Source organism: Podarcis erhardii (genome assembly GCF_964252035.2).
Source record: "Podarcis erhardii genome assembly, chromosome: 1".
NCBI classification, from domain to species: domain Eukaryota; kingdom Metazoa; phylum Chordata; class Lepidosauria; order Squamata; family Lacertidae; genus Podarcis; species Podarcis erhardii.
In genome coordinates, this window is record NC_138497.1 from 9,937,478 (window position 1) to 9,963,496 (window position 26,019).

A 26,019-nucleotide genomic window follows, 5' to 3' on the forward strand; every position below is an offset into this window, starting at 1 on the left:
TGTAGTGGTTAAGAGCGGTGGACTCGTAAACTGGTGAACTGGGTTCGCGTCTTCGCTCCTCCACATGCAGCTGCTGGGTGACCTTCGGCTAGTCACACTTCTCTGAAGTCTCTCAGCCCCACTCACCTCACAGAGTGTTTGTTGTGGGGGAGGAAGGGAAAGGAGGATGTTAGCCGCTTTGAGACTCTTTGGGTAGTGATAAAGCGGGATATCAAATCCAAACTCTTCTTCACGTGGTATGTAATTTTGTATCATCTGTTTCCAATGTGCAAATAGTTTTGTTTAAGTGGTATGTAAATCTTGGTAACTAAATATATTACATTCACTGTTTCTAAAGCCTGCTTTTGAACAATGTTTTATATCATTCTATGTAAACAGAAAAGACCCTGATGCTGGGAAAGATGGAGGGCACAAGGAGAAGGGGATGACAGAGGACGAGATGGTTGGATAATGTTCTCAAAGCTACCAGCATGAGTTTGACCAAACTGCGGGAGGCAGTGGAAGACAGGAGTGCCTGGTGTGCTCTGGTCCATGGGGTCACGAAGAGTCGGACACGACTAAATGACTAAACAACAGCAACATGTAAAGAGAGACAGTGCAGGGTAGTGGCTAGAGTGTTGGACTGGGACCTGGGAGGTAAAGGTACCCCATATCATTAGGTCCAGTTGCAGATGACTCAGGGTTGCGACGCTCATCTCACTTTAATGGCCGAGGGAGCCAGTGTACAGCTTCTGGGTCATGTGGCCAGCATGACTAAGCCGCTTCTGGCAAACCAGAGCAGCGCCCGGAAACGCCGTTTATCTTCCCGCCGGAGTGGTACCTATTTATCTACTTGCACTTGGACGTGCTTTTGAACTGCTAGGTTGGCAGGAGCAGGGACAAAACAACAGGAGCTCACCCCATCATGGGGGATTCGAACCGCTGACCTTCCGATCGGCAAGCCCAAGAGGCTCAGTGGTTTAGACCACAGCGCCACCTGCGTCCCTTGGGACCTGGGAGACCAGGGTTCAAATCCTCACTCAGTCATGAAGCTCACTGGGTAACTTTGGGCCAGTGACTGCCTCTCTGCCTAACCTACCTCGCAGTGTTGTTGTGGTGAACAAATGAGGATGGGGAGAACCATGTACAGTATGCCAAGTTAAGCTCCTGGGGGGGGCGGGAAGGTAGGATATGAATGCAATATAAAAAACAAACTGCTTTGGAATTATTATTATTATGCAATATATATATGTAAATAAGCAGATAATGTCTGCTATTTTAAAGTCTGTTTTAACTGCTTTTAAAAGTGTATGACATTTTATGATAAGCACTTAGATCTTTTTTAAAAAAATATATATGCAGTATATAAATCTTACTAGAAAAATATAAGGGGCGGAAATCGGAATGCAGTGTTGCACTCTTCTAATCATTCCCTCTGCGCAAGCATTTCAGCTTTCCAGATCCAACGATTTTCTCTCTCCTCCCTGCACTGTGTTCCTGTTTCTGGGGGTTGTCCTCACCCCGTCGCAGCCGATTTCAGGGGACTCAGGGAGCACGTGGTTGGATGCGAGGCGTGTTCGTGCAAAGCTCAGCTGGAGGAGCAGAAATCCTTGCTCAGGGTATCTGCTGATGGGTCTGGTCATGTGAATTCCATCCATTACGTCTCCTATTTTCAAAGCTTTCTTGCTATTTTAAGAATAATTTTGAAAATACCAATTTCATGTAAACAGGATTTTTTTTAAAAAAATAATAATATTGGTTGATAAATCTGTTAAATAAATAAATGTGAGGAAAAATAAATACACCTGAACACATCTACCCGCCCGTCGTAATGCCCTCTCCCCCTTTCCTTATTCCACAAGCCAAGCCAAGCCCACTTTCCCTGCATTACCGGGGTTGGACTGGATGACCTTTGGGAGACCCTTTCTACTGTTCTGTGGTTCTGCTTCGCTGGCTCCATCCCCACAACTAACCAGCCCTTCCCCTCCCTCCCGCCTCCCACCGTCCCTGCGCTCCCACTGGGCTGGGGGCCGAATGTGCTCCCCCCTAAAAAAAACCTCCTTCCCCACCTCTCGAGCATCTCAGCAGGACATTCGGCGAGGGCCCTCTCGAGCCGCTCCGGAGATGCTGCGAGAGCGTCACCGCCTCTTAGCAACTCGCCTAGCAACGAGCCCAACATCTTTTCCCTCTGGACCAATCCGGGAAGGAAGGGAACATCTGGGCGACCGCCTCCCTGCTTCTGGGGAGAGAGGGAGGCGATGAGCTCGACAGTGACTGGAGGGACCCGCAGGAGCTGGGCTGGCTTGTTGCAGCCACGGGAGAGGCTATTTTTTTGCCGAAGGGAGCGTGGGAAAGAGGAGGCAGCCCCCCACCGCCCCAGCCAGCACCCCGCACCTCTTTGGCATGTGCGCTCCTGCAGCGACTGGGAAGGTAAACCGCGCGATCCCGATTCCTTTTCTCCCCGTTTTCTTGTTCTGAGCTTTAGGCTAGGACTTTGCCTGCTTAGTCCACACCAGGACCGAGTCTCCTCCGTCTGCTTCCTCCTCCGCTCCCGGAGCTCAGCGCTGGCGAGAGTGCTTCTGAGCATGCACAGAGAGACTTCCCCAAGCTCCGCCGAGGAAGCGCGCAACGCGGGGCAAAGCTTCCAGGCGCCCGAGGGTGGGGAAAGTATGGAGGCGAAGAAATGGAGCTGGTTTGTGCCTAACTGGGCTACTGGACCGCTCAAACCCAGTTTGGGCTCACTCAGTTTAGCATCGCCTCCTTTCCTTTGACTGGCAGCCGGGAGTGGGGCGGGGAGACCCTTTACCCTGGTACCTGATATCTTTTAGGATAGGATAGGGACCGAACCTGGGACAGGTGTGTGCTCTTCTCCTCACCAAGGCCGAAGCGTCCCCCAGCTAAGAACAGGGGGGCTTCATCCTCTCAATAACCTCTCAGAGTCATTGCCCAAGGATGTATCTTCAAGTCAGCTATGACCAGGGCTGGCCCATGCATGAGGCCAGGTGAGCAACCGCCTCGGGCGGCAGATCCCCAGTGGGCAGCAGTTCACAGTGTTGATCTCCCTCCTGCCTTCTCCCTGATGTCAATCTTCTCTCACCCCTTCTTCCCTAGCAGAGGGGGGGAGGGTGCACCCCAATTTGGGCTTTGCCTTGGGTGCCGGAATGTCCTGGGCCAGCGCTGGCTATGACACCCTGTGACCAGCATCTCAGTCAAAATGAAACCCCTCTTGACAGTTGGTGGCTTTTGTTTTCTCCCTCGTTTTAACCTTGTGGACTTCCTGTATATGTTTGCTGGAGGGTGTTTGCTTGATTAAGGATACCACATTTTTTTCAATGAATCCAGGGACACTTTTCAACTTCAGTAGGAATGATAGGATTTTGTACGGGGACTGATTTGTAAATCCGGGGACTGTCCCCGGGAAACGGGGACATCTGGTAACCTTATGCTTGATGGCTTGGAGGAAATCTCCCTCTTTGCCCCTGGAGAGATCCAGTCATATGGGGAAGAAGGACAAGAGAGGTGGTGGCAAGGAGAAGACCAGATTTCAGGAAGAGAAGTGTGTGTATGTGTAAATTCATACTCACTCCGGAGCCAATTTGCAACTCCTCGCTCACCCCACCCAGATACTCATATATATTTTTTGTTCTGGAGAGTCCCCAACACAACCCCACCTTGTAAGCCTCGAGTGTTCGAAACTCTGAAAAGTAACCATAGAAACACTACTAAAAGTTCTCCTCCATGTGAACCAGCTTCCTCCCTGGATGAAATAACTGTCTATATATAGAGAGCTCATATACGTGCCAATATGGAGGGATTAGGCGCAGATCAAAATACCCGTTTTGTGACTGGAGCTGAGGCTCATTCTCTGGCATTGTTTAGAGATGATGCCTATTATCCGGGCAGTGCGTTCGGTTCCTTAATATTTAATCTTTTATTTTATAATTTTAGATTCCACTCATTTCCGCTGCGGTCATTTGTTGTCGTTGTCCTTGCTTTGCTGCACATGCCACTTTTTAAATATATATATAAACTAGAAAGGTTCACCATAACACTTTGCAGCGAATTAATGAAAAATAAGCTGTCTGTCTGCAGTTTTTCTCTTGGCGCCTTTGAATCGACACTATCCAGTGTTTCTGTGCTTTCTCCATTCAGCAGACATTCTCCGCACTTATACATAGTGATCTATCTATACCTACACAAGAAATTAGATAGATAGAGCAATTGTGATTTAGTGCCTTAGAGTGTGTGACTTATCGGGGAACGGCTGTAGCTTAGCAAAAAAGCATCTGTGTTGATGCAGAAGGTCCTAACTTCAGTCCTGGGCATCTTCAGGTGGGACTGGGAATGCCTGGGAGAGCCACTGCCAGTGTACAAAATAATAAGCTAGATGGACCCAGTGGTTTGACTTGGTTAAAGACAGCTTCCTATGAGCTAGGAAGTCCCCTGGGCATTTAATCATAGAATTGTAGAGTTGGAAGGGACCCCAAGGGTCATCTAGTCCAACTCCCTGCAATGCAGGAATCTCAGCTTAGCCAAACCTTCATTCCTCAGACCTTCATCTGCAATAGGAGAATAATGCTAACCTACCTTGCAGGGTTCTTGTGAGGATTACTGAAGCTAATGCATGTGAAGTGCTTTAAACATTCAATTTCATCAATATTGCTTTTTGATCAGTTGATTAAACGATAGTTAATCAATTATACACAAAATGCAAAGGCTGGGTGTGAGCAATCCATCAAGACCTTCTGCAGCATGGTGCATGAATAAAATCATTCAAAAACTCAGCAAATTTTCCAAGTTATCATTCATCTTTTGCCACTGGAGTCCTTCATTGGTGCCTCTTAATTGTTTTGAATTTTGGCAGGTATCAATTATGAAGTTTCATCAGGTGTCAAATGCAAAATGCCATTCTATTTTGTGTGATAAATACTGCCAGATACTAAATTCTACTGCAAACCATCAATCAAAAACAAACTGCACCTGCATTTTGACTCTCGGAGGCAGTCAGAAATAAAATATGCTGTGATTTCAATCTTCACATCCTATCAAGTTTCAAATGTTGAAATAAAAACAGACCATCTTAGCAAATGCAGATATCTGGGGCTTGATCCCTCTAGGGCAGGGTTCAGCAAGCTTTTTCAGCCGTGGGCTGGTCCACTATCCCTCAGACCATGTGGTGGACCGGACTATATTTTGAAGGAAAAAAACAAACGCATTCCTATGTCCCACAAATAACCCAGAGATGCATTTTAAATAAAAGGACACATTCTGCTCATGGAAAAACACGCTGATTCCTAGACTGTCCGCACGCCAGATTTAGAAGGCGATTGGGCCGGATCCAGCCCCTGGGCCTTAGGTTGCCTACCCCTGCTCTAGGGGCATAGTTTTGACATGCTTATCTGTAGCTGCATGGATGAGAGGCTGCATGCACAACTAAATGTTGTTTGGCATGCAACCAACAGTGTGGGACTCCTTATGAAAAACACTCAAATCCCACTGTTGGGTTGCTGGAGGAGGCTGGGGGTGGGGAGTGTCTGGATTCAGCCCTTCCCATTCTCCTTTCCTGAGCAAACAGCTGATTGGCAGGATTTTAAGCATTTAAAAATGGGCTCGTCATTAGCAGCATGCGCCAATTGGGATAATCAAGTTTCCTGAGTATATCCAGCAAATTTTCCAAAAGTGAAGAGGGTGCCTGCCCTGTGCTCCACATCAAAGTTTGCAGAGGGTAGAATTCTGATGTATTTTCAAGCAGAGGTTGGATGGCCATCTGCCATGGATGCTTTAGCTGAGATTCCTGCATTGCTGGGGGTTGGACTAGATGACCCCTGGGGTCCCTTCCAACTCTACAATTCTATGATTCTGTGAGATACTTTGGAAGGAAATGTGCCTTGGCAATCAATGTACAGAGCGGCTTCGTTGTGAAGGCATGCTGGTGCGCTTAAGAAATCCAGACTTTTAAATATTGTTTTAAGAGACTGTGCTAGTAAAGGAAAACACATTGCGATGCTTTTGTCTGGATGGTCAATGCAGGGAATCAGCTGAGGGTCTTATATCAGCCTGGCAGAGATCAGTAGGCCCATCAATCAGCCCATCACAGAATAATATAACTGTAAGGTCTGTGACTGGACTTAACTGTCAGGGGTCCTTTACCTTTTACCTTTAAGGTTGGAAATATTCCCCATACCTGTCTTAGGGAAAAGTGCATTTGGCAGCACCACATCTCAGAGCACCCAGATCTTTTTTTAAAAAATATTTTTATTAGGAATTTCAACATAACAGTTACAGATAGGTAGCCGTGTTGGTCTGCCATAGTCAAAACAAAAAAAATTCCTTCCAGTAGCACCTTAAAGACCAACTAAGTCAGTTCTTGGTATGAGCTTTCGTGTGCATGCACACTTCTTCAGATAACAACATAACAGTTTATCAAAAACATATCATCCTCATTTCCCTCCCTATTTTTCCCTCGCCCTTCCCCAAGAGAAAAAAAAAACAACCCCTCCCCCCCAGACTTCTTTCAGCTCCTCTCTCTGGTTTTTCAGCACATGTTAATCTCTGCATATTATAAAATTGTAAAGATCCTTAATTTATCTATCTATATGTTACCAATAATAAATTTGTGTATCTTTATTCAAAACCTGCCAGTTCATTTTGTTGTTTCTTTAAGTACTTTGTAAAAGGTTCCCATTCTTCTTTAAAGTCACAGTTGCCCTTATCACGTAGTTTGTGTGTCAATTTCGCCAATTCTGCATAGTCCATCGGTTTCTCTTGCCACAGTTCTTTGGTCGGGATTTCTTCATTCTTCCATCCTTGTGCTATTAAGACTCTTGCCACCTTTGTCGCGTACATGAAAATGTTTTTAATAGAGCACCCAGATCTTTAATCCATCTTCTGACAATGTCTCCTGAACACGAGTGGCGGCACTATGGTCCTCATCCGATACTTTAGAGGTGTTTAATAGACTCCCCCAAATTGTCCTCTCCAGCGGAAGAACAAGAGATGGATTGTGGAGCAGGGTCTTCCAGGGCCCTCTGCAATTAGGATTAATTATGTATATGCAGCATTCTGCCCCCCCTGCCCCCAGCTGATTTCCTAACCACACTTAAGTGGTGCCATCAAAATCAATGGGACTTCCTTTCAGATCAATAGGTTTGAGGTTGAAGAGTTCATTTGCCAAGCACTTTTGCAAAGCTCCCTTTGCACAGTTACCCTGTGAGGGACCAGGCCCTGGCTATGTTCCCTTTTAGAGCTGGGGTGGGGTGGGGGTGGGGGTGAGGAGACCTGCCTGAGGCCGATTCCTGCCTGAGGTCACATTTGAATCTCCTTTCTCATCATTGGACTCCTTTGAGTCGGGCCCTACCCTCCAGAGCAGTTGAAAACCAGCTTGCTCCATCTCCCATGGGACAGCCCTTGAGATATTTGAGATAGGCTATCCTATCGCCTCTCAGTGCCCTCTTTTCCAGGCTAAACACACCCAGCTCCTTCAACAGTTCCTCATAGGGCTTGGTTTCCAGACCCTTGATCGTCTTGGGTTCCAGCTTGTCAACTTTTTGCCAATTGCTGGAAGACTCTTCTGGTTCCTATACGTGGTAAACATTTCTCTCTCTCTCAGCCTCATTTTGCCATTTTTGTGGGAGAGTTGGAGTTTTAGAAACTCCTGTGCACTCTAATTATTTGGGGTTCTGCCCCATGGCCTGGGACTTGAGAAGCTAAATCGCCAGGTGAGCTAAATCTTCGCGAACTTCGACAGCAGTCTTGAAACTTGCATGTCTGATGATGGAGAACTTCCCATCACACATAAACCACACGGGATTCTTCAGCTTTCTTCTGAGACTTGAATGCCATGCAGAGGTGCCACCAAAAGCCAACCCTGAAGGCTCCAGGGACAGTGTGGCTTCTGGACCATCCTAGAAGAAGAAGAAGAAGAAGAAGAGTTTGGATTTGATATCCCACCTTTCACTCCCCTTCAGGAGTCTCAAAGCGGCTCACATTCTCCTTTCCCTTCCTCCCCGACAACAAACGCTCTGTGAGGTGAGTGGGGCTGAGAGACTTCAGAGAAGTGTGACTGGCCCAAGGTCACCCAGCAGCTGCATGTGGAGGAGCGGAGACGCGAACCCGGTTCCCCAGATTACGAGACTACCGCTCTTAACCACTACACCACACTGGCTCTTGTACAGGCCCACAGCTGAAGTTCTTCTACTGTTTCAAAGAAAGATCTCCACAATTCCTAAACTAGCCTGTGCTGGCAAGGGGAAAGCTTGAGGGCAGTACATTTTTAACCCAGCGCATAGAACTATGGAATTTGCACCTGCAAGATGAAGGGCTGGCTATCAGGTTGGATGGCTTTAAAAGCAGATGGGGCAAATTCATGGAGAAAAAGGCTATCAATGGCTACTAGCCACAATGGCTGTGCTCCACTGCTGGAGGCAGGATGCTCTTAAAGGCGCAGACACCTGAGTAGCAGGCATTTTCAGGGTATTTCTTTCCAGAATGCGGCAGCTAGACTGGTGACTGGGAGCGGCTGCCAGGACCATATAACACCAGTCCTGAAAGACCTACACTGGCTCCCAGTAAGTTTCCAAGCACAATTCAAAGTGTTGGTGCTGACCTTCACAGCCCTAAATGGCCTCAGCCCAGTATACCTGAAGGAGCGTCTCCACCCCATTGTTCAGCCTGGACACTGAGGTCCACCTCCGAGGGCCTTCTGGCGGTTCCCTCACTGCAAAAATTGAAATTACAGGGAACCAGGCAGAGGGCTTTCTCGGCAGTGGCGCCCGCCCTGTGGAACGCCCTTCCACCAGATGTCCAGGAAATAAACAACTACATTGGTACCTCAGGTTACAGACGCTTCAGGTTACAGACTCCGCTAGCCCAGAAATAGTACCTCGAGTTAAGAACTTTGCTTCAGGATGAGAACCGAAATCGTGCGGTGGTGATGTGGCGGCAGCAGGAGGACCTATTAGCTAAAGTGGTACCTCAGGTTAAGAATAGTTTCTAGTTAAAAACAGACCTCCAGAATGAATTAAGCCCTTAACCTGAGGTACCACTGTATCTGACTTTTAGAAGACATCTGAAGGCAGCCCGTTTGATGTTTTATCGTGCTTTTAATATTCTTTTGGAAGCCGCCCAGAGTAGCTGGGGAGACCTGGCCAGATAGGCTGGGTATGTAATAAATAATAATAATAATAATTATGATGATGATGATGATGATGATGACGAGAGTTTGTTCTGGGCTGATGCAACACATCCAGGTGTGTGCACTGACATGCTTCCGTCTCTTTCTCTCCCTCTCCCCTTTCTATCCTCTCCCCTGCTTCTCCCTCTCTCCTCAATTCAATCGAACAGGTGTTTGTTCAGCAGAACTGCGTGGGAAGCGATGCGAGCAGAGCCTGTGTGGAGGGAGAAACTCATCAGGGCTGCTGAAAACACCGTAGAGAGGCCCTCTGTGGACTGATTCGGCATTACGAGGTACGACAAATTGCTTTAATGAAAGCGCAACGCTGCAGAGCGACAACACCGTAACCAGCTGTGCTGTAGACAAGACTCCGGTCTCAGGCCCCAGCTTCCACTTGATGGTCTCATCTCAGCTGCTCTGCAGTGCCACCACTGCAGATGGGCACACAGTGGTACTGCAGGCTGTACCCCAGATGTTATCAGGTGACGCAGGAGAGCCAATAAGGTGCCACCCGCCCCTTTAACGTGACTGACTCTATCCTGGCTCCTCAGTTTGTAGGGCTTGTTAGTATATTTATAACCACTTTCTTACTTACAACACAGGAAAAACTGCTGCCTTGTGTCCAGTCAGAGCATTAGCCTATCTTGCTTAGTAGTCTCCACTTTTAAATTATTATTATATTCAATGCTCCAATAAGCTATGAAAAAGTGCCAAGTATTAATTGAATTGGTTTTTCTCAGTCGTCCTCCCCAAAGTTCACAAATAAATCACAGTGGTTTAGCTTAAGTTCAGAGCATCCCGAAGCCTTCCGAACCCACTCCTATAAAAAGGCCCTCTTCCGCTGCCAATTTTTGTGGCGGTGACGTGATTAGGTTAAAAATAGTTCAGAAGTTCAGATATCCTTGCATGCCACCCCTTTTAAAATCTGGATAGAAAGAGCAAGTCAGGGAAACAGCCCACCGCCAGACCAATCTTAGGCATTTCTGCTCAGACATAAACCCACGCCGAGCTGTTGTGGTGGTTCTTTTTGTTAAAATTTGTATTTCCATAGATCTCAGGGCGGTTCACAAAATGAAATTACAACATAGGAAGCTCAAAATACATAATAAGGAACAAAAAACAAACAAATAATCCCCCCTCCCACAAAACATTTGAAAGGGCATTGGGTGTCAACCAGACAAATATCTGGTTGAAGAGGAATGTTTTTGTCTAGAGCCTAAAGGTTTATAATGAAGGTGCCAGGTGAGCTGCCTTAAGGAGAACATTCCACAAATGGGGAGCCACCATAGAAGATGCCCATTCTTGTGTTGCCAACATCTGGACCTCTTGCAGAGGAGACACATGAAGAAGGGCTTCAGAGGATGATCTCAGGGCCCATGTAGGTTCATATGAAGAGAGGCAGTCCTTCATATGGACCTACCTGGTTCAATGGGGCTCGCTCCCAGAATATAGCAGGGTGAATGGCTGTTATGTAGTGAGTTGAATAGGATCCAAAAAGCAGCGGTCTGATTGGTCCTAGAAAAATAGGATTCAGAATGCAGCAGTCTAATTGGCCCTAGAACAATAGGATTCACAATGCAACAGTCTGATTGGTCCACAGGAGCCACCCAATCCAGCTCTAGGTGGAAGTGAATCCGCAACCTGATTGGCCTACAGGAGAATCCTGGAATTAGCCAATCACGTGGGGCCCATTGTGTAAATAACGTATATAAAGCAGACATTCTGGGGGAACTTCCATTCCTCCTCACCACTATGAGCTGAATAAAGAGCATGAAATCCACTCTCGACTCCGAGTATATTTCAGTGGCAGAGACAGGTTAGACTCTGTGGCCCTGCGGATGTTGTTGGACTACAATCTCCCATCTTCCCTCGTCATTGACCATGCTGGTTGGGTCTGATAGGAGTCAAAGTTTTCCTCCCATTCTCCTACTCCCTGCTGAGTTCTTCAAGGGGCAACACAGAGACCAAGGAGGAAGAAGCTGGCAGCCTGTTTCAGACTGGTCCAGACTGGTTATCAGAAGGCAGACAGGTGGGGGCAGGCTAAAGATGGTGGGGCCATTTCCTGTTTGCGCTACTAGATCAGCCTTCATTACCAGGGCTGGATCTACACAGATATAAAAAAAACACTATCAAAGGTCCCAGAGCAATTTACCATTCACTTTGGATTCCAGCTCTACAGCGCCATCTTTTGTCACATTTTTATAACGCGGTTATAACATTATAATTGACCCGTGTAGCTGAGTCCCAGATGTCTCAGGACCACAATACCTCAAGGACCACCTCTTTCCATATGAACCTACCCAGACCCTGAGATCATCTTCTGAGGCCCTTCTTCATGTGCCTCCTCCTCAAGAGGCCCAGAGGGTGGCAACACGAGAACAGGGCCTTCTCTGCAGTGGCTCTCTGTCTGTGGAATGCTCTTCTCAGGGAAGTTTGCTTGGCGCCTTCACTATACCCCTTTAGGCACCAGGCAAAAGCATTCCTTTTTAACCAGGGCTTTGGTTGATCTGATTGACATCCTATGCCCTTTTAAAATGTGGCTTTTTGTGGGGGGAGGGCTATTGGGTTGTTGCTTTTATTTTTATTATGTATTTTGTGGTTTTATCTTTTGCTTTTATTTTGGGAACCGCCCTGAGACCCCTGGGTATAGGGAGGTATATTAATAATAATAATAATAATAATAATAATAATAATAATAATAATAATCTGTGTGTGCCTCACACAGTTCAAATATTAATGGTAAAGGAAAATGTTTGTTGACTTTTCCTTCAAAAATCTGGCTTCTGCACATGGATTCTGACAAGAGGCCCTGAGGCCAAATGAGCAAAGAAAGAAAATAGAACCCCAGTCCAACCATTTTAACCCTGGTCATTTGGCAACCTTACTGTTCATGCATCAGAGCAGGTTTCATCTTTGCTCTATACCTCCCGCCCCAAGGGAGACTGAAAATGCAGAAGTGTAACAAAGACGGATGGCTGGCAACAGATTCGACGACAAGGGCACACTCTGCAAGTGCACACACTTCACTTTAGGTTATGAAGCTTAGGCTGCCAAGAACATCACCATATATCCCATGATGTCAGCCTTGTTTTGCCTCCTGAAAATCAATGTCAATTTCAGCTTGGCTCCAAGCCCTCCGGATTTGGTTTGTAAGAAGCTGCCTCTCGCTTCTTCGCTCCACCTTATCTGGTTGCATATTGATTGTTTTTAAAGACAGAGATAGTAAAAACGGGAAAAAAAAACAAAAAACAAAAAACAAAACAGGAGATAGTTGCCTTGGCCTTTCTAGGAATCCCAACAAACCAGAGAGCGAGATAGCAAGCAAATTCCAATTCTGGAACTCTGTTGGGGGATGGGAGAAAAATCCCAATAAAGACAGATTTATTATTGCAGAGTGTCAGGTGCTTCAGAAATGCAGCACAAAGCACTTTGCAAGACCTAATCTTGGCGCCTGGGAAGACAGAGCTGTTCCGCCTGGCCTTTGGTTTGGACTCAGTCTGACCCTTATGTTTCCTTCCCCTTATGGTTTTGATCTATGGGCTACTTTTAAAACGAGGCTGCATTTTGAATTGCATTTTAACTTGCATTTTAAATTGGTCCCCCCCCCCATTATGATTTTACTGTAATTTTACTGGTATTAGCCGCCCTGAGCCCAGCTCTGGCTGGGGAGGGTGGGGTATAAATAAAATTTATTATTATTATTATTGAGTACTTTGCATGATGCTTCCCAGTGCCCCATAACCAGCTGATTGTCTGGTTTTTTTTTTTTTTGGGGGGGGAGAAGTGTCACGCAAGAGGCTTTGCAAACCCCCATTGTCAACACATCCCTTAAGCAGTAAAAGGGACCCCTGACCATTAGGTCCAGTCATGGCCGGCTCTGGGGTTGCGGCGCTCATCTTGCTTTATTGGCTGAGGGAGCCGGTGTACAGCTTCCGGGTCATGTGGCCAGCATGACTAAGCCGCTTCTGGCGAACTAAAGCAGTGCACGGAAACGCCGTTTACTTTCCCGCCGGAGATGCAACAGATCAATAAGGACCAAGCTTACTAGCTGCTTTGCTTCTCAATATTCTCTGGTTGGCCTCTGTTATTTTCTCCTACCAATAGGGAACCTATGTAAGGACTCTATATGGGCTCTTGGATACCCCATAAGGGGAAAAGGGCAGATTTTGTTTACAACCTACCCCCTGCCCCCAGGTAAAGGTAAAGGTAAAGGGACCCCTGACCATTAGGTCTAGTTGTGACCGACTCTGGGGTTGCGGCGCTCATCTTGCTTTATTGGCTGAGGGAGCTTCTGGGTCATGTGGCCAGCATGACTAAGCCACTTCTGGCGAACCAGAGCAGCACACGGAAACACCGTTTACCTTCCCGCCGGAGCGGTACCTATTTATTTACTTGCACTTTGACCGGGCAACGGGAGCTCACCCCATTGCGGGGATTCGAACCGCCGACCTTCTGATTGGCAAGTCCTAGGCTCTGTGGTTTAACCCGCAGCACCACCCACATCCCTTAAGCAGAGGCTTCTCAAATGCTCGACAACCAGCTTCCGAAAGCACTCTGAGACTAGGCTCTGCTCCCCTCTCTGAGATGCTATGTTCCTTTGCTGCCATTGTATTGAGAAAATTCTGCTCAAAAGGACAAAAGAAAGCACCGTTGAATGCTAAATGTTTTATTGAATTTTTAAAATAAAAAAATAAAGTAGCTAAACTGAATGTGACCTCGGGAGAAAATACTTTTATTTTGGTTTTGGATGGAACAGCTACTTAGGTTTTTCAGTGTGTCAACACTGCCACCTTGTGCCGAAAGGGAAATCTATCTTTTAAAACCTACAGCTGTGAGGTAAGTCATCTGTGCAGGGCTAACATCCCATAATTGCATTGCCTGAGGTGGGTGTTTGGTGATTCCGCCTTCCTGGTGATAGCATGGTCCTCTCTCCTGTTGCCTCCCAATCCTTTCTTCTCCTCTCTTCCCCTCCCCAGCATTGGACAGGGCAGTACTAGTCCTTTCTCGGTCGACACCTCCCCCTCCTTTTTGCTTTTATATATCCATTTCTTACATTAATATGTCACCTTTTTTTCCTCCAAGGAGCTCAGAGCAGTAGACAGTGGTACCTTGGTTCTTAAACTTAATCTGTTCCGGAAGTCCATTCCAAAACCAAAGCGTTGCGAAACCAAGATGCGCTTTCCTACAGAAAGTAATGCAAAAATGGATTGATCTATTCCAGACTTTTAAAAACAACCCCTAAAACAGCAATTTAACATGAATTTTACTATCCAACAAGACCACCGGTCCATAAAATGAAAGCAATAAACAATGTACTGCAGTCACACAATCAGTCAATCAGTAGCTGAACTGACTGGGTTCCACACAGCCACAAAAACAAAGCAAAACAAAACAAAATGAGCCGCAAAAACAAAAACGCACAATAAATAGTGAAAAGAGACAGACCTCAGCGTAATACTCAAAACAGAAGTGTAGCACTCAAAATGGAGCACGTTCAGCTTCCGAAAAATGTTCACAAACCAGACCACTTATTTCTGGGTTTGCAGTGTTTGGGTTCCAAGTTGTTTGAGTACCAAGGCTTTTGAGAACCAAGGTTCTCAATGTACCAAGGTACATTGTTCTTCCCTTTCTCTGTTTAATCCTCCCAACAAGACTGTGAGAGGGCGGGGGGGGGGGTCTTGTTAATTCCCCCAGTGCTCCAGCAGATGACATTCCATTTCCTCTGGGAAAAGACCTGGGGTGGAACTCCCGTAATATATACCGTATTTTTTGCTCTATAAGACACACTTTTTCCCTCCTAAAAAGTAAAGGGAAATGTGTATGTGTCTTATGGAGCGAATGCAGGCTGCGCAGCTATCCCAGAAGCCAGAACAGCAAGAGGGATTGCTGCTTTCACTGCGCAGCGATCCCTCTTGCTGTTCTGGCCTCTGAGATTCAGAATATTTATTTTCTTGTTTTCCTCCTCCAAAAACTAGGTGCGTTTTGTGGTCTGGTGCGTCTTATAGAGCGAAAAATACGGTACTTCCTCCACTGTTCTGCTGGGCTCCATACATAGAGCTGATCATGGTGCAATTGCTTGCAAATGGATGTCATGTGATTGTAGAAAATTGCAGCCAAATGCAACAAAAATTGATTTTACTTCTGAAAACAAAAACAAACCATATTTCTTTCTTTAGAATATCTATAACCTTCTTTATCAAAAATGTTTCCTAACACAATAAAGCTGGGAATAAAACACAAGTGAAGTCGACAGTCCAATGGAATCAGGCATACGGAAAGCCAACAGCATAATTCCTAATGACAACTCCTCCTTGTTTACACAGCAGGTCCCAGCCAAGTATCAACAAATACCTTAACAACGTCGAAAGTAGCCTATTTTAAGAGGAAATATGCAGAAGAAGAAGAAGATTTACATCAGGATTACCAGGGGTATTTTCCAAAAGTGAGTATGCTTCTGAGATCAAAAAGAATTGACCTCCCCTCCCCCGCCCCTGAAAAATAATAACTCTCTGATAATAGATTTTGACAAACAAACAAAGAGAGCCAGTGTGGTGTAGTGGTTAAGAGCGGTAGTCTTGTAATCAGGTGAACCGGGTTTGCTTCCCTGCTCCTCCACATGCAGCTGCTGGGTGATCTTGGGCTAGTCACACTTCTCTGAAGTCTCTCAGCCCCACTCACCTCACAGAATGTTTGTTGTGGGGGAGGAAGGGAAAGGAGAATGTTAGCCGCTTTGAGACTCCTTTGGGTAGTGATAAAGCGGTATATCAAATCCAAACTCCTCCTCTTCTTCTTCTTCTTCTTCTTCTTCTTCTTCTTCTTCTTCTTCTTCTAACTTACGACATTGCTGTAGAGACCTAATTTCAATCCAATAGGTAAAGGTAAAGGGACCCCTGACCATTAGGTCCAATTGTGACCAACTCTGGGGTTGCGGCGCTCATCTCGCTTTATTGGCTGAGGGAGCCGGCGTACAGCTTCTGGGTCATGTGGCCAGCATGACTAAGCCGCTTCTGGCGAACCAGAGCAGCACACGAAAACACTGTTTACCTTCCCGCCGGAGTGGTACCTATTTATCTACTTGCACTTCGTGCTTTCGAACTGCTAGGTTGGCAGGAGCAGGGACCGAGTAACGGGATTCGAACCACCGACCTTCTGATCAGCAAGTCCTAGGCTCTGTGGTTTAACCTACAGCGCCAACAGCGTCGCTTCAATGCAATACAGAGGCCAAATTTATTTATTTATTTGATGCTTTTATATACTATTTTCTGTCACAAAGTGACCTCTAAGTGGTTTGCACAGAGCACGCAAAACAATAAAAACACAAGTTCTGAAATGCCTTTGTTACTCATAGCATTTGTTTCCCAGTGAATTCAGAAGGGCCCCGTTTGCTTTAATTTTTCATTCCGTCTGAAGTCAAAATCCAAAGTCCCATGGCCTTTCCCAAGCCGGTGCCCTCCAGAAGTTGTAGAACTTTATCTCCTATCATCCTCATTCCACCTGCCCAGTGATCAGGGATGATGGGAGATTCGGAGTAGGGCAACCAAAATGATTAAGGAGGTGGGTCAACTCTCCTACATGGAAAGGTTGCAGCATTTGGGGCCTTTGTGGTTTAGAGAAAATGGTGACACGGTGAAATTTTGTAAAATTAGGCATGGCATGTAGAATGTGGATGGGAGCAATGGTTTCTCCCTCTCTCATAACACTAAAACTCATGGAAACCCAGAGAGGCTGAATGTTGGAAGCCTCAGAACAGAGAAAAGGAAGGATTTTGGGCCAGATAACCCAAACGGTCCTTTCCATCTCATGATGCAGTTCAATGGAGGGAGAACCGGGTGCAACTTTGGCCCACCTTTGTACAGGTTTTGAATCCAGTCTTCTTCACCATCTTGCAGGAATGTTGTGGGTAGCAGGAGAGGATATATTCATGAAATATTATCCTTCCTAACTCACACTAGTGAGTTTATTCATATAGCAGAGTACGCTCCCCTCTTCACACAGCAGGAAGCTAGTTGCCGATTGGTTAGATTCTCTTAAGTTCTATTATCCCTGGTAAGACCCCTTTGATTCCCCCCTAAAAGAATACAGACCCAACAGTCTTCTTTTAAAAGTAATAAGACATTTTCTCACATTCAGTTCACAGTTGGATTCCTGAAGGCAGCCTTTAGCTTAGAGTTACAGAAGAGGGTTTGATGGGAACTCATCCCACATGCAGTCCAAGACAAGAAAAGGCATCAAAAGAGGAAGGTGGCAGCATGACTGGACCTTTTTTAGGTCTGGAAGGGTCACGCCAACCTACCTGGTCACATGCAAAGGAAGGATGCTCCAGACCAGGTGTAACAGGAAGCTCAACTGGCTGGACCAACATTCCCCTGCATGTCCACTCTAGGCAAACAGGAAATGTTGTATTTGACTGCTTATGTTGCATCCCACACACCTGATATTTCTGTTATGTACTAAACCAGTTTTCTGCACTAACGTTCTCTATTTATCCTTTGAACTCACCTCAGCACCTGATCCTGCCCGAAGACCGGACTTGTATCTTGAAACTTTCTCTGCAGAAGCTCCAGTTCCTTGAGGATCCTGAGATCTACCTCCGCCGGTCCGTCTTGATCAACAACCTGCTGCGGAAGATTCACCTGGAAACGGAGAGGGAACGCTATGAATACTTTAAGGGGAGTCCGTGCTGCCGGACTGCCTATGCGGATGCACGAAAACGGCTGAAGTTCATGGTCCAAGAATGCCGTTCTCAATCCCTTTATTACGAAGAGCTGCATTCGTATCATATCGTGCCTTACCCTACGGAGAATGCCATTTATGGAGTGGGCTACACAAGTGGCCATCTGGAGGAGAATTCTCAGTTGCTTATTTATAAGATGGAGTAAAGGCCGTGCTTTCTTTTCTTGTAGACCTGCTGGTTGTTTTGCTTCTGAGCGGCTAGGAGGGCTTCTTAGCCTGCTACGGCGAGGCGCTAGCTGCAACCGTAGGGAGAGGTCCAAGGTTAGTGTGTCATCTTAGGCTGCAATGATGGTTGCTCTGGGCGAGCTTTGGCCAGCTTGGTTGCAAACATCGCTTGGAACTGGTGCAATAGGGAGGTTCCTCAGAAGCAGAGAGAGATCTTGTGCTCAGCAATCAGTGGCTTTTCGATTTGTCCGTTATGTATATAGATGAATTAACATTAGCAGCTTAACTAGACCACCCTTGCTTAGGAAACGTAAACTGGCGACAGGAGACTAATCCGTTAGTGAGGTTTTTGGTGAGAATCAGAAAGGGTGGGTGGGATTGACTTCTCAGAAGGGTCAAGAAACAAGCTTTCATTTTAAGGGAGTCCTTCGGCACCGAAGGGTTCTCTGCCGTTACAAATATGGATTCCTTTTCACGCTTTTTTTGCTTAGGATATTCCACGCTATTAACTGTTCTGAGATTGTTCTGCTTAGCCATTCATTTGCTGACTCGCTGACTTTGCCAGCACGCATGGTTCTTTGTTTTGGTTGGCACTTCTGACTTTCTGTAACTTCAGTGATTTTGGTGAGCCGGAAAAACGCATTCGCCGCTTTCTAAGCGATCCTCTTTGAGTTCCTGTCAAACTGATACGACGGTTCAGTGGCAGGGTGCTTATCAGTATTAATGCTTTGGCAGGTCGTTGTGTGTGTGTGATTTGGGGGGGCAAATATATGTTTGATTCAGTGAACCATACGAGGCAGTTGTCCCAGTGTTCACAGTTGATGAAGGCCTCCAGCTGAAGCTTAGGAAATGTCTTCTACGACCCTCGAGCATGTCACGCAAAGGAAGATGGCTAATAGATCAACAAAGATTGGTGAGAATGCCATTGCTGCCCATGTTGTGTGGTGAAATTGCCAAAGAGAAGTATTCAATAGGAGGGTGCAGGAGGCCGCAGAACCCAAATCGAGGAATGCACCAAGTCCCGATTGACACTACAAGCTCATGGCAGATTTGTACCAATTTTTACTCTGGACTTTTGCTAAAGTATCTTGGGAACTATAGTTTGCTGAGGTTTTTGCTATCAGTTCCTACTACAATTCCCACAGTTCCCTAGGGAGGCAGAGTCAGTAGGAGCCTTTCCTTTGGGCTTACATCAAAATTAAACTCGGAGAAGAAGTGAAGGCCAAATCCACACCACAAATTTAAAGTGCATTTATACCACTTTAACAGTCCCAAGAAATCCTGGGAAGTGTAGTTTGTTAAGGGTGCTGCGAGTTCCTAGGAGGCCCTTGTTTCCCCCTGCAGAGTTATAAATCCCATAGTTCCCTGGGAAGAGGGCTTGACGGTTAAACCACTCAGGGAATTGCAGTTCAGAATAGGGGTCTCAGCACCTTTAGCAAACTACACTTCCCAAGATTCCTTTGGGGAAAGCTGTGGCTGTTCAAAGAGGTCTGATAGTGCTTTAAATGTGTGGTGCAGATGTGGCCTACATCTGCAGTTTGGGTGTGCCTTCCAATCTAGGGAAGCTTCTATTTGAACCTTTGAAAGTTGCATCATTCAGCATTAAACGACACAACATTTTCCTGAAGATGCACTGCCGAGATGAAGTCCGTATTGTGCTGTTCCGTGGCTCCTACTGAATTTCCTTCGTATTTAGGCAGGAGAACAATCCAAAGGGTTGGGCCCTAATGGGATGCCATCATTTGCAAGCATATGGATCTCTTTGTTTGCATTTGTACATTGTAACTTTCTTTTATTTTTATTTTAAAGAAAGCTTAAGTTCAAGAAGGACTAATGCTGACAGATGTTGTACGAGGGTGTCCTCTTAACTTCCGCAAGCAAAGCCATCGTTCTTATGCAAGGGGCAGTTAAAGCCGTCTCTGAATGTTTCTTTTCTAGGGGGGCAAGTAAGAAAAATCTTTCGCGAAGTCTAGCAAAGGGGTGGGGAGGGAGGGGACCATCATTCTGAGCCAACTTAAAATGCCTCGTTTTTGCCTGTGTTTTTGCTCGTTTTTGCACACACATCACTAGCTAACTCTAGCGGTGCTTGTGAGGATTCCCAGCTGATTGTGCGAATGGACCTCATTGTGTGTCTCTGGTGCTTGGCGATGTGGAAATCCTATTTTGTGATGCTTGCTCACACCTGAATGCTACAGCCAGCGAAGGATGAATGTGCTTGAGTACCAGGGCTGGCGCCGACCCACGCACTTGCGTATTACTTGTTTCACAACATTTGTATGGCACTCGGTTGTAAGAAAACTCCAAAGCAGTTTGCAAATGTCGAGGTCCATTGAGAGCCAGGGGCAGAATCATAGAATTGTAGAGTTGGAAGGGACCCTGAGGGTCATCTAGTCCAACCCCCTGAAAATACAGGAATATGCAGCTGTACCATGCGGGGATTGAGCCTGCAAGCTTGGCATCGTCAGCACCATGCTCTAACCAACGGAGCTCTCCAGGGTAGCCAACTCCAGATACTGGCTCCTCTGCGCACTGTTAGCCTTAACTGACCTTAGATTTCTCGTGCTTTGATGCCGCCTCGTGAGAATAGTTTTGCACAGAGGCTGCCTCTGTACTGCCTCTGCACAACTCAATAATAATGTTGAGCGCCGCGCTTTAGGCATCTGAGAGTGTATAAACAGTTTGCCATCTCGGCTGGGGGCATTGGAGACTGACGTGTGCCTAGGAGGAAAGTGGCTGTTTAGCGTTCAGTGGAATGTTGCATGTTTTTCCTGCTTTCTTTTTTTTAAAAAAAATAATGACTTGTAAATAAGGAATTTGAGGACCTCAGCCTTTTTCCTACTGATCACAATGTGTTTGGAATATTGGCAATCCCAATGTAGTTAGAGTCAGCAGTCAAATTCACGGTGACAGCAATCAGCCCTGGTGGTTTCCCTTTTTACCACTGAATCAGCGGAGGCTGGTTTACTTAGGGCAAATGGGGCACTGCCCTACCAACCTTAGAGTGCCCACAGCCAACCCCCACCAGCCTGCCTTCTTGCCTACAACCAGTCTAGGGGGTGGCTCTGGCTTTCTGCTTCCTCCTCTGTGTTGCTCCTTCTTCAGCTCAGCAGACAGGAGGAGGGGGACAAAACATAGAATGGCTCTGGAGCTGGCTCCGGAATCAACTGGATCCCTTTTCTCCCAGTGCAGTGGGAACAGCTTTGAGCTGTGCACGGTCACCATAAAGGCCTGATGCATATGCATGCTGGGTCCGGGCAAGTCTTGGTCACATCTGCCCTCAGGGTGGGAGATGGGGGCTCAGCAAACCCTCTTCCTCCCATGCCATTGGCAGCATGTGACCTACTTTAAAGACCTCTATGTGAAAAAAGGATCTTCTTTCTTAAGGGCTCTCCCGTCTAAGTCTGCTTTAAAGAGAAAGAACTGTAAGAAGGGAGTTAGCCATCAAAAGTCAGCGGCAACACTGCAGACTCAACAGGCACACTGATCACTTGGCCAAAGTCCCTCGTACCCTCTGGAGGGGGACAAAACATAGAATGGCTCTGGCACCACCTGCTGTTAGTCTCCTTGCCTTCCGCCCTACCAGTCCCAATGGACATCAGCCATCATTGCATTGAATGTATCTGTTGGCAGCTCTGGCACATTCCAAGGAAAATTAAATGAAGTGTCCCAAGTTGTTTGGCTTACATTGCTATTACCGTTGTTTTCATCCCAGTTTCCAACTGGTGAGAGATTCCAGGGGTTCCAGTGCTTACCCAGGTTTTGGTTTCCTTGGAATGAAGGTCCATGGAGGTGATGGTGTCTTTGGGATGTATGGCTTTATTTACGCATATATACAACCTGTGCATGGCATGGAACAGCTCACAGCAGCAACCACCCAGCATATCTTGCTCCTCCATTAGGTTTCCAGGGAGCCGTGAGCCACAGCTTTGGGACCAGCACAGATCAAGACAAGTCTCTGTGTCTCCAGCTTCCAGCACCAGCCAAAACTCTGTCCTGATCCACAGGCCCAACAGAGGGACTGTGTGCATGGTTTGGTGCAGGGATGCCAAAGAAGGCTATCGAAAACACCAGAAGGGTCAATTCTAGTGCTTTATTATAAGAGGTCTAAACTGACAACACAGCCTGCAAAGTCTTGCTGCCGTTACAGACACAGGGCAAGCACCAGAGCAGTAAGAGGCCACCATGAATTGTCTGCAAAGTTAAGTATTATTTATACAAAAAGCAAGCTACGTAGCCTGGCATCAATAGCCCTATTAACTCACCCCTGGCTTAGAGGACCCTTCCACTTCTCAGATAAAGGAGTAGCCAGCTTGAGAAGCTCCATTATCACCACTAACTGAACGAAACAAAGGCTCCCAAGCTCCCAAGCAGATAAGCATTTGTGAGATATTCTTGCAGCAAATAACAGTTAGTCCCCAGCTTAGCTTGACTACCAAGATGGTGTTTGCAGACCTTCTAACACTGATTCCCCAGTGGTCCTACCCAAACTCACAAGCAGAAACACATGGTCACCCTTCGCCTATTGTTCTCCCTTCTAGAAGGATGTGGCATCCAATTAGGTGATGTGGGAAAACACCCACCCATTCATGGAAGCAGGGAAGCCACTTTGGACATGTAAATGGAGGTACTTAACTGGCCAGATAAGCTCCTTAACAAAGGAGCAGGTTTGGCTGGTTCAGCAGGTTTCCTGTTACTCTTTCTGACCTCACAGGTCACAGGTTTGGAAGGGACCTGCAGGTGTCATTCATACTGACCCCACAAACCTATTATTATTAAGCATCCTGAAGCCATTTCACGATACAATAAAACATATGTAAAACAATTGCAGATATAAAAACAGCTGAACCAACTGCATAGCCACCTCCTCTCTCCAGTCATTATAAGATAACCCTTTAGAGTGGCTATCCATCCCGAGTTGTTGTGAATGGGTAGCACGTTGCCATCAGAATTGCATCCAAAATCAAATAGTCTGGCAGAACAATTAAGGTTTCCAGCCAACATTAATCCTACTCACTGAAATCAATGGACGCGGCTAACTTAGGTACATGGATTTCAGTGGGTCCACTCTGAGTATAAATCATAGTCTCATGGAATGCCTAAAAAACTAGGTGCAATTTCTCAGAGGGGTGTTTGCATGCCTGCAGGATGTCATCTGCAATGGAACTTGAAGCCCTTCTGGCAGTTCTTCCTTAGGGGAAACATCTGAAGAGCTTCAAGGAAAGCAAAAATAGTTTCAAGAGGACTAGTGACATGTCTCCTTAGGGTAGTGCTAGGTTTTCTTCCACGTTGCCATTCTGCAGCTCTCTTTAGCATTGCCATCTTAGAGTGCTGGTCTGTGGGTTAGTCAAAAAGCAGTAACCTGTCCACAGGGAGTTTGGTCCCAGCTCACATCATCTTGAGCAGGGGTGGGAACCTCTGGTCTCCAGAGGTTGCTGAACTACAACTCCCATCAGCCCCAGCATGCATGGCCAATGGTCAGGGGTGATGGGAATTGTAGAGGTAGGAGATTGCAGTTTCCCTTAAATTGTGTGAGAAGAGGCATGGATTTTCCCTAAGGGTGACTATTACACAGACCAAAGTCCTTTCTTTGGTCCACAGAAGTTGAGACTACCAGGACAATTTGGGGAAGGGGAGAAGACACATGCCAAATTTGCCAGTTTGGAATGGTGGATGCTATCAACATTTCTGTTTTGCTCTGTGGCAATGCAAAAGTCGTCAGTGTGGTGAATCTTGTTACGCCTCAGTTTCAGGTCGGAAGCTATGAATGAGCTGTTATTCTAGAAAACCTGTATCATGCTCACTCTTTTTTTTCTTTCTTTCGCTCTTTGCTGTGGTTGCTGAATGTGTGTGGTTGAGTATATGGAATATTGTGCCTTAAAGTTCCCTTATCATGTGAGCCTTCAATTCTTCTCTGTGATAACTGTAAAAAGCGTGCTACAGCCGAGGATGTTTTGATGCTCTGTGAAGATCCATGCTTGGTCCTTGGGTCTACCCTAAAAAGCCATTGTTCTGTACAAAACTCTGATAGGACTTCAGACTGTAATCAGAGCAGACCTGGACCCAAAACTCTGCATACATATGGAGACCTAGGCCACATTCACACCATGCCTGGATTATGATACTGCTTTAAACAGTCACTGCTTTCCCCAAATAATTCTGGGAGCTGTGGTTCGTTAAGGGTGCTGAGAACTGTTAGGAGACCCCTGTTCCTTTCGTGGATCTACAGTTCCCAGAGTGGTTTCGCAGTCAATCCCTCTTCCCAGGGAATTGTAGCTCTGGGAGTGGAATTGAGGTCTCGTGACAACTGTCAGCAGCCTTAGGAAATGACAGCTCCCAGAATTCCTTGGGGGAAGCCATGTTTGTTTAAAACGGTCTCATAGTGCTTTAAATTTATGGTTTGAGTGTGGCTCTATTCTGTTTTACTTTTTGCATTTCTGCTACCATTTTGCAACTTCAGCTGTAGCTACAATTGATTTCCACATACAATGGGCAAGAACTGAAATTTAATTTGGCCAGGAAACGCAGGATCTGCTTTATGTTCCTTTTCTTTTATAAGCTGCTTGCATTCATGGGGACTGCGTCTGTTTGCCTGTACCTTTGCCAGAGCCACTGATTCCTGGAGATTAAAATGGTTATCTCATTTTTAAATCTCCTAGGTGTTGCCTCTTCCTCACCACAAACCACAGCTGCAGAAAACAGCCTTTGTAAGCGGTGTCAAAGATATCACCGGTAATTTGATAGGAGTCGGGCTGTGGATAATGCCACAAACAAACATCTTAGCCTCTAAGGTGCCACAAGGCTCCTGCTAAAATGGCTTGTGACCCCGTTTGTCAATCAATCACCCCGTTAGCTTATTAAGAAGTTGTAGCCCTGGATGGTATCAGAAATGCAATAATGCATTTGCTAGTTAACAGAATGAATAGGCCTTGAATTTAGATGTCGAGGAGGTGTAGGTTGGCTTTGATTTTTTTTATGGCACTTTGCTGGAGTGACTTTTTGTGTGTGTTGTACAATCAACATTTTGGACCTACTTGAGATCTACTGGAAAGGTTTTTATGCTTTTCTTCTTATTTTCTCTCTTTCTCTCTTTTTTTAAGTGAACGGTGGGTGGGTGGGTGGGAAATAGATGTATTTTAAAATATAAATAAATAAATGAATATATATAAATACATGTATATGTGCATGGTCTTACTAATAAAGTTCTATTTCTATTGAAACAAGTGTGTGTTCATTATGATTTTCATTTAAGATGTCGGACTCTGTTTCTCTTTATCAATGTGGCTTAAAAAGGTAAAGGGACCCCTGACCATTAGGTCCAGTCGTGGCTGACTCTGGGGTTGTGGTGCTCATCTCGCTTTATTGGCCAAGGGAGCTGGCGTACAGCTTCCAGGTCATGTGGCCAGCATGACTAAGCCGCTTCTGGCGAACCAGAGGCGCACACGGAAATGCCGTTTACCTTCCCGTCGGAGTGGTGCCTATTTATCTACTTGCACTTTGATGTGCTTTCGAACTGCTAGGTTGGCAGGAGCAGGGACCGAGCAACAGGAGCTCACCCCGTGGCGGGGATTCAAACCGCCGACCTTCTGATCGGCAAGCCCAAGAGGCTCAGTGATTTAACCCACAGGGCCACCTGCGTCCCATAATGATAAAAAACAAATAAAATAAAACCTACATACAGCAAGTGTTTTGTGTTGTGTAGGCTCCTATGATGTAAATAATGGGCCCTGCCTGCTAGCCTGCTCCTAAAATATCACTGGTTTGCTCATTTCTATATATAGGGTGCCTACATTCTGCATGGACTGGTTGCACAGCAACATGTGCCAATGGCTTTAGATACCTATTAGGGTCATAAATTACCATATAGCATATATTCAACACACAAAAAAAACAGCGACAATTTGTTGTTGACAAAGGGCAGCTGGACATGTAAAGGGCCCCATTACCTTCAGTAGCTTAGGGCCTCATCAAAC

At 46.1% G+C, this 26,019-nt stretch overlaps 2 long non-coding RNA genes across 2 annotated transcripts; one reads left to right on the forward strand and one right to left on the reverse strand.

Moving 5' to 3' along the window:
- The first annotated feature begins 2,230 nt into the window (after positions 1-2,230).
- On the forward strand, positions 2,231-19,982 carry LOC309344804. The gene is made up of 4 exons (XR_014157885.1): positions 2,231-2,409; positions 9,322-9,444; positions 15,475-15,593; positions 17,656-19,982. It is a non-coding gene; the product is annotated as an uncharacterized lncRNA (long non-coding RNA).
- Positions 19,983-20,838: 856 nt separating this feature from the next.
- Positions 20,839-25,296, reverse strand: LOC309345023. The gene is made up of 2 exons (XR_014157973.1): positions 21,573-25,296; positions 20,839-21,191 (listed from the first exon to the last, which is right to left on the reverse strand). It is a non-coding gene; the product is annotated as an uncharacterized lncRNA (long non-coding RNA).
- Between the last annotated feature and the right edge of the window lie 723 nt (positions 25,297-26,019).